Genomic DNA, 9,400 nt, shown 5'->3' with positions numbered 1-9,400 from the left:
TACCCTCCTAGTGAGAAAATTCTTCCTAATACCCAACCTAAACTTCCCTTGCTGCAACTTGAGACAATTGCTCCTTGTTCTGTCATCTGCCACCACTGAAAACAGCCTAGCTTCATCCTCTTTCAAACCCCTCTTCAGGTACTTGAAGGCTGTTAATAAATCCCTCCCGAGTCTTCTCTTCTCTAGACTAAATAAGCCCAGTTCCCTTGCTTTTTCCTCATAAGTCATGTGCCCCAGCCCTGTCACCATTTTTGTTGCCCTCCACTGGACTCTCTCCAATTTGTCCATGTCCTTTCTGTACTGGGGGGCCCAAAACTGGACACAGTACTCCAGATGTGGCCTCACCAGTGCTGAATAGAGGGAAACAATCATTTCTCTTAACCTATTGACAACACACCAGACTTGTTTCAACCCAGTATCCACTGAAGTCAATGAGGTACCATGAAGGATCACCACATATTTCTTTGGTATTCCAGGGACATGAATAAATAGGTTTTGTCTTCACTGCTCTGGCATTTGGGACTGCATATGTTTTTAAATTGTTAAATCTTTACTGACATTTTTTTAGGGCAGAAATCTCAAGAATGGACTGATTCTTATTATGAAGATAGGTTTTTCTAGCAAATCTGCCCAAGTTAAAGATTAGGTTCATTTTCCAAGAAGTATGCATCACATCATTGTCTAAATTTAGAAATGAAGTATTGACATCTACTTCTGGGTGAAAAATGCATCTGTACTAAAAATTCATATCAAAATACACCATTACTGTTAAAATGACCCAAAAGTTAGGAAAACTGAAAAAAACCCCAACACTTGCATGTCATTTCTTCAATAAGATTTCCTGGGAGCTATATTTCTAGCAGTGACATTTTGCGAGATGGCTTGAATTAGTGATTTAGAGGGAGATCATGTGGAGAGGCACAGCATTTCATCCATAAGATTCTAACCAATAATTAAACTGGAGGTAACACTTTAACACAACCCTTTCAGCTTGTTTTGCAACACCATTGAACATGTGTGACAGGGCACTTGGCATGCCTTTCACTTCAAGAAGGGAAGAGGTTGCAGTGAGTGCTCAGGTGGCAATCAGGAGAGTCACCTGACCAACAAAAGGGCAGGCTTAGGGAAAATATAAACCCAGAGTCTGAGCTGGGGTCAGGAGTCTTATCCTGGCAGCAGATGAGGAAAGAGCTCCTGAGCGGTGAGGAAGTGACTCTGGCTCACACTGAGTATGCCTGTAGCTATGCAGCCTTAGGACAGGGAGCTCAGCCTTAGGGCTGGTGGAACAGAGCATGCAGCCTGGGAAATGTCTGGTGGTTTGTGGAAGGGACTAAGGGGAGATAAGGAGGTCCCAGCTGGCTCAGGGAGAGAGAGAATGGAGGGCCAGTGGGCAGAGTGAGCAGGGAGTGGAGGGCCCAGGGTGCAGGTACAGCCAGGGTGCCCATAGGTTTCACTGACATAGGAGCAGGCCCAGGGCTCAGGATGGGTCTCAGGAGAAGGATCAAAGGCCAGGAGGGCCACCGGAGACCAAGAGAGCCAGAGTGTCTATAGCCCAGAAAGAAACTGGTGTAAGGGTGAACAGAGCCAGGAGCCTGTAGCCCATAGGGGAAGTTATGATTGAGTAGTATATATAACATCAGTGAGGCATGGATGTGGGTATTGGGGGAGAATGGAGCCCATGTAAATAGCCCTTAAGATGACTCTCCTGATGAGCAGCAATACCAGCACTCATGAGAAGACTTGGGAAGCCCTGAGGCAGCCTCCCTTTTCTGAAAGTATCATTTGATTAAGGTGTCAGGCGAGGAGAAGGGGAAATTGCCCAAGAGGGCCAAGTTGACAAGGACTGAGGGGGCTCTAGGGGAATCATGGCCACCTCTGGAATTGGACCCTGTTACAACATGTGGTAGAAAACTGTCTTAAGAAATCTATTTCTGCATACGTTTGATGTCAAAACACTGTTCTACCATTCGAATCCAGCCTTATCTGCACATAAGAGCAACTCACAAAGACATCCTCATGGACCCAGAGGAACAGACTTCCAACTTCAACTTCTTCTGTGCAAAAACTAAATTTATTTTCTACCTATGGGGACTCTGTATCATCTTTAATTTTCCCTGAGTCTGAAGAAGGGCACATGTGCCTTAAAGCTTGCAGAAAAAAAAGATACATTTTTTTACAATTTTTAATTGGTCTAATAAAAAGTATCATCTCTGAACCAAGAGTTCTAGTGTTTTGTAGTTCTACAATTGGGACTTTTAAGTTAATATCCCATGCTGAAAAAGTAATGCTCACATTCAAACCAAAAACCTGCCTAGGCTCTTTGGTTTCAAGAAGCACAAGAGAAAATGGCAAAACCAGTGGCCCGACAAAGTAGGTTTTAGATTACTGCATACCCAGGTGCTCCTGGGAAGAACAAGCCTCACACTGCCAAGAAAGCAAAAACCTTGCAGCCCATCCCAAACTGATTTAGGGGGGGAAATTCCTTTCTACCCCATATCTGGTGACTAGTTTGCCCCAGAGTTGAAAAGTAAGATCCTCCAACACAAAGTATGAACTTAAAGAGTTTCAAATGCACCATACATCTAGCTTCAAAGTTTTGTTTAAAATAGCCAAGACTTTCCCTAGTCAGAATGTGAAATGAAGAGTCCTAGGAAGCCTTGAACTACTGTTTTAAACTAATAAAAGAGCATTTTCACTACTTATTTTTCCTTCTCAAACTGGCTAGTACTTCTTAACCATTACTCCACAGAGCCCCACCCCTTATAGGTCAGCTACTTGATTCACTATAGTCGGCCCAGCCATGTTGCCTCTCTGTCCTGGTTATGCTAAGCATGCATCATTATGGTCTCTCCTACATGCCATTGTACTCAGCTGGAATATATTTACCTTCATCTCAATCTTGTGTGCCATCCATGGCTTTTACCAAAAAACTTGGGCTTACGTTGGCTACAGTCACACTGCTGATGGAAGGCCAGACTAGCAGTGGGTATAGCAGGACCCTTAGGCATAACTTTTTGTCTGCATCTTTTTTGATCCTTTTGCTCCCCATCCAAATTTCTAAGGACCATAAGCCTACTAGGTATGAAAACCTCAGGACCTGCCTACCTGAGAGAAGGCCTCCCTCTGCTACAGTCAACAGACATTTCTGAGCCAGGCCTCCCTTCTGCATTGAAAAGAGTTGGCTATGGACAGGACAATATAGCCAAGGATTTTTTGTTTTTGGAATTTGTTCTCTACACATTTGTTCAAAATATTTACTCTTCAGGGTACAGAATATAACTCCATCTATTGGGTGAACATTGGAGATGGTTTTACCAAATGGATCAGTACCATAACCAGGGAGGTGCAAGCAGGGACACTCACCTGGGTGCCTAAGTGAAGGGGTGCTAATGGGTGAGTTGAGCAGGAGTTGAACGGGTGAGTCGCAAGTCGAGTGGGAGGCTGGAAGGGTGTGGCAGGGCTTGGGCAACCAGAGGGGTGATAGCATAGGTGCAGGTTGTGCCCAGTGGCTCAGACCCCACCCAGAGACTGGCTGTACCACAGGCCAGTACTGCAAAGACAGACACGCCTCTCCACCGTACAGCCACATGTGCTGCAGCCTAGTGTTCCCCACCCTCCCAGCTCACAGGGGTCGCTCTCTCTGGTGGGTGGTGCAGCCCTGGCACATGGACACTGCTCAGGGTGGGGGACAGAGATTACACCCAAGCAGTACCAGGGCCTGCGGGCCCAATCCTGCCTGGGGTGAGGTGGGTAAAACAATGGCCGTAGAGCTCGCTCTGCCTGGCCACAGCCCTATTCCTGGAGCGCAGGAAAGAAACAGCAACACCTGCCCTGTTGCAACACTGTGCCTTTGAGCTGTGGGGGGCTGATTTCCACCTGCCTGGTAGGACTGTGAGAAGCTTCAGTTGGCGATTCAATTTGGAGGAGATTCAGCCCAGTTTGGTGGCTGAATCTCCAAATCTGGATTGAATCAGGAGACCCTTTAATCTCTCTGAATTGAATCAGAAGCCTCTGAACTGATTCAGAGAGATTCGAAGATTCAGCCATAGACACAGCTTTATGTTTTTTCTATGTATCTCAGGATACCAGGCATGTCTTGTGAACAGTGATATGGTGGGGCAGATGGAGTGTCCCACGGCAGCATGGGGGGTCCCCCATGCACTCAGCAGAGAATCCAGAAGTGGACCAGAAGTACGTAAAGAGTTTCAAATGCACCATACATCTAGCTTCAAAGTTTCAGGGGTGCTGCAGGATGCCATGCAATGTCAGCACTGTTAAGTTTGCAAATATGGGTCACAAGATAAACCCAATGAATTAAAATAAGAATCCATAATGTTAGAACAATTCTGACCTGGTGTAGTGTTTCTGAGTTTTATGCAACAAAAGTACTTCAAAGTACTTCTGGTCCACTTCCGTGTCTGCCGTGCAGCACATGGGGGACACCCACTGGCTCAGTGACTGGTGCCTCCTGGGTCTGAGGTAGCACCTGGGGTCCCCCCATGACTGATCAGATCCAGGGAGGGGGGCAAGGGGAAGTGTTGGGCGGGTCCCCTGTGCACTCAGCAGCATACCTGGAAGTGGACCGGAAATACAATACTTCTGTTCCACTTCTGGGTCCACCACCAAGCACACAGGGGACTACCCCCACACCACGCTCCTGTGGGACACTCCATCCTCCACACCATCTCAGCATTCACAAGCTGCACCTGGTACCTCAAGGTACATAGAAAAAACATATAAATCTGTGTCTATGGCTGAATCACTGATTCTCCGAATCAGAATTGAATCTTCAGATTAAGATTTGGCCAAATTGAATTGGGACAGTCCAAATCAGCAAATCAAATCACTGTCCCCCAAATCCGGCTGAATCCGAATCAAATAGAGCCCGCTTCAGACACCCCTACTGCCTGGCGCCTGGATGGACCAAGCCACTGAGGGCTCTTTCTACCCCGAGCTTGGTATCAGCCTAAATGCCCCTATAAAGACTTTATAAGTTTGTTTCTTTAATTGCTGACTTGGGACAGAGCACATAAAGGGAGTAATGAATCTAATAAAGGCGCTATTAAAGTTTGGGGGTGGTGTTTTTCTGTCTTACCCAAACTTCCTTGCTATGGAACTGGGAGAGATTTTTTGTTTTTAATATATTTTTCACTTCATTGTTGCTTGTATGAGGGAGAATATGCTATATGTGGTTTTAGTAATATTTTTATAGTGTGGTTTTATTGATGATAAAGCCCCTAGATCCCAGGGCAGACACTATTATATATGCATTTATTTACATTTGAATAATAACAGGGTTTTTTTCCTCTCCCCCATTAATTCTACCCTGCTATCCACCATTTCTTCCCCAACATATACACCTGATCAATGTAATGGGAGCAAGGAAGTTTTGATTTTCAGAATTGAGACACTAACTGCGTGCCACTAGAAATCACTGTCAGGAGCAGACAAAAATCAGATCTTTCAGTCAGAATATGCTTTCAACCGTGTCCTAAGTTGTAATCTTTGAAGAATACTGTTCTTGCTGATGAAATATTTAGGCAAGCCAATGCTCCACAGCCTCTTTTTGTTTTTATAATGAGCATACAAGGAGAGGCTATTTTGTATTTAACCTGCTTACATTAGAGACATTTTGTTGAAATGGTTTGTGCTGCTTTCATTGGTTTAGTTCAGTGGTTCTCAATATTTTTAGGCTCAAGGCATACATTGGAAACTACCAACTCTTAGTTCTCACAAATGTTTTGACTATGGAAAAATAATAGAGCAATTCTTCTGTTGCAAAAAACTCAGAAACACTACAACAGGTCAGAATTGTTTTAACATTATGGAGTCTTAGTTTAAATCATTGGGTTTATCTTGTGAACCATGTTTACAAACTTAACAATGCTGACATTTCATGGCATCTGTAGCACCCCTGAAACCATCTCCAGATACCCCAGGGTACCACAACATGTGTTTGAGAATCACGGGTTTAGCTGTGCTGGTCGATGCCCCACAGTAGCAAAGGTTCTGTTGGACTGTACCATTTCTTACCACTTACTGTGCATGTATACATGAAATGCTTACTGTGCAGTAGCTGAATAATACTGTACAGTAGCGTATCATAGCACAGTGTTAATACACTATTGAGCAGTATTATTAGGCTACTGGGGAGTAGAGTCACTTAAAAGTCATTTGCTGGCACTACTGCACAGTAACTCCAGTTACTGTGTATTTATTTAGTACTTGATTATACAAGTACTAAATAAATGTGCAGTAACCACTGTGCAGTAGCGTCTCATGTAGACATGCCCATTGGGCACATCTACATGTGAAATGAATGTGATGTAATAAACTCCAGTGCATATTACATCAGAGTTTGTTGCTCCCAGGCATCACATCTTCACACGCACCTGGGACTGCAGCACGTTGAGCTGAGCTGGAGCAGTCCCAGCTGGCATGGGGTCTGCGGGAGTCAGCCTGCCAGCCCAGGGCTGCTCCAGTCCAGCTCAACATACTATGGAGGGGTTGGCTGGACCATGAAGATGCTCCAGTGCAGGACTAGCCAGTAGGCAGCCCTGGCACTGAAGCTCCCTTGTGCCCCAGCTATCCCCATCAGTGGTTATATGTGTGTTGCTGTGCACTAAATAATGTCATCACAGGATAGTATTTGTGTTTACAAGTACTAAACTATGGTGAAAGTTAATTAGTTTACTGCGGCCTAATAGGGCTGCTCATGTAGATGCTGAGACTTTACTGTGGAGCTAATTAGGCAGCTTCTCAGTAAAATGTCTTGTGTAGATAAGCCCTCTCAGTTTTACTGGCTGGTAGCAATCCCTAGCAGCAGGGCTTCAGTGAGTATGTTTTTGATCCCAGTGGACAAGCAGTATAGTTGTTCAAGCCTCATAGAGTATACTTGCAAATCCTCTTAATGACCACATGTAGAAGTGGGGCTGACTATGATTTTGATGTGATCTGCCACCGGCAAAGCTACAATCTGTTATATTCAAATGTTTAAACAAAAATGTATATAACAATATTCAAGAGATGGTACTTTTTCTGTCTCAGCCCAAAAGGTTCCTCATAAATCAGACAACTGCTCCAGTGACTGGGGCTACTTCAAGTTACTGGCAAATCAAAATAAGCCCTGGTTCATAGATCTGACACCTTCTCCATATCTGTTCATGGTAAGAAAGTTAAATAGCTTATTCCCGAGCTCTAACCTGTGCCTGCAGGATATAATCGAAGGGAAGGGAATACATTTTTAATATTTTCTTTCGTAAGTGTCAGTTCACATTAGGTTACTGCTGTTATGTCAGGTCACTTCATGCAGCATTGTTTTTGTCTGTGCTTATAGAACCAAACCTGAAAGCCCATGCCCAGAATTAACACAGAAAGCTCACACACACAACATGGATTTGTTACTGAGTGTAAAAGAGAAGAAAGACCACTTTATTGTTCAATGTTTTAAAAACTTTTAAGCTGTTACTAGACTGCTGCCTGGCCCTTGTAGGGGTCCCCTACAGGGGGGAGGATTTCACCCATGCTGCTTAATAATGTGTCCTCCCTCTGAAGCATTCTGCACTGGGCATGGCTACATGAGATGTGTACTGCAAAGTTGCTTAATTAGCTCCACAGTAAAGTCTCTGCATCTACATATGCAGTGCTATTAAGATGGAGTAAACTAATAAGCTCAGCTGTAGGTTAGTAGTTATAAACACAAGTACTATCCTGTGGTGGTGTTATTTAGTGTGCAGCAATGCACATGTAGCTGCTGATGGGGCTGGCTGGGGCACAAGGGTGCTTCAGTGTGGGAGCTGCCTGGTGGCTAGTCCTGTACTGGAGCATCCTCATGTCCCAGCCAGCCCCTCCACAATACATTCAGTTGCTGGGGACCAGCCCCAGACTGGCAGGCTGATCCCCCTGGATTCCCTGCCAGCTGGGGCTGCTCCAACCTGGCTCAATGTGCTGGTGGTCCCAGGTACATGTTCAACCATAGTGCCTGGGAGAAAAATACCAGTGCAAAATGCTCCAGAGTTTATTGCTGCTCATTAATTCCATGCGTTGACATACCCGTTGTGCTGCAAATAGACACAATCGAATGATAAATCACACAAAGAACTGGGAAGGGGATGTGGGGGAAAGGGCTAGCGCTGAGGCCATGAGAGTTTTTCCATTGACCTCAATGGGGCCAGGATTTCTCCCCTGGTATCTTAGTGCAAAAGGGCTTAATCCTCTACCACATCAGTGAGAAGAGATCTTCAGCTGGTGGTAGTATCAGGTGACAAGAGTAAGTTTTTAAGACTGGCCAAAAGGGGGACAATATTTTATAGAGACATTATTAGCCTACATACTGTTGAGATGGGTAAAATATAGTGCTTACCACTGCTGCCAGATGTATGATAATTCTTGCGTGTGTGTAATATATATATCTAATTCAGCTCTGTATGTTGTATGCTAGAAAACTGTAGAACTGGCCAAAACGTACACCAATTCAGGAAGAGAAAAATTGATTAATATCTTCGGCATCATTGTGGGGTCCCACATGTGCATGGACTTGCTTGCTGATGGTTCTTCTAAAAGGTAAGAATGTAATTGGAAAGGATAGCAATTAAAAAGTGTAATTTGATTGAGCTCAACATATGTGATAGGTGAATTGATCACAATATTTACTATTTATGGAAGTATGATTATATTTAAAATGAAAAACACATGTACATACACCTTGTTCAATGTTTATGATGTTCAAAAATATTACAAAAGTTCTGGAAAAACTGTTGCATATTCAGTTGCAGCAGAAATGTTATGGCTTTAGGAAATAAGTTCTTCATTTCCTCTCCTAATCAAGTACTAAATACACAGTTACTGTGTGTGTATTTATTTATTTAGCTGGGATTTCAACAGGACACTGAGGGCACAGACAGAAGTGACCATTTTCACCCAATCTAACCCCTAAAAGCACTCTACAGCATGCCCAAACAGAAGTGCATGGCTGCAAAGCACTTTAAAAAAGCCTGATCCTGCAAAAATCTGAACCCTCTTTGCATGAGGGTTCAGATGAAGACATTTCAAAACAGAGTATCTTCAGTAACTTCTGTCTACGCTGCTTCCCAGCCTATCACAGTTTTCAGAATGGGAAGGGAGAAAGGGAGCGGAGGAAGTTCTGTCTGTTGTTTTTTAAACCCATGCTAGAGGGTAGGACGGGTGTTTTGGAGGCCCCACAAGGTAGGGGGAACTCTAATACACCCTAGCTAGGAAGGGTTCCCAAGGTGTCAATTCACCCACCTCACCCTCCAACGCTGTCTAAAGAACCCCTAGAATGAGCTTCCTCTGCTCCCTTTACCCGCTCCCATTCTGAAAACAGCATCGCCTGGGAGAGACGAAGGGCTGTTGCTAGGGGAAACCAGTTGTAGGCTCATCC

At 44.4% G+C, this 9,400-nt stretch overlaps 1 long non-coding RNA gene across 1 annotated transcript in view; it reads left to right on the top strand.

The window, feature by feature from the left end:
- Positions 1–247: 247 nt before the first annotated feature.
- LOC109297037 overlaps positions 248–9,400 on the top strand; it is a 19,558-nt gene continuing 10,405 nt past the window's right edge. Inside the window, exons 1-2 of the long non-coding RNA XR_002097166.1 lie at positions 248–297; positions 608–611. This is a non-coding gene — a long non-coding RNA (uncharacterized LOC109297037). The remainder of the gene's footprint in view (positions 298–607; positions 612–9,400) is intronic.

The sequence above is a fragment of the Gavialis gangeticus genome, unplaced genomic scaffold (genome assembly GCF_001723915.1).
Source record: "Gavialis gangeticus isolate Ggan-Ray unplaced genomic scaffold, GavGan_comp1, whole genome shotgun sequence".
Classification (NCBI taxonomy): domain Eukaryota; kingdom Metazoa; phylum Chordata; order Crocodylia; family Gavialidae; genus Gavialis; species Gavialis gangeticus.
Note: the sequence above shows the minus strand (reverse complement) of the source record. Positions and strands in the feature narration are given on the sequence as shown.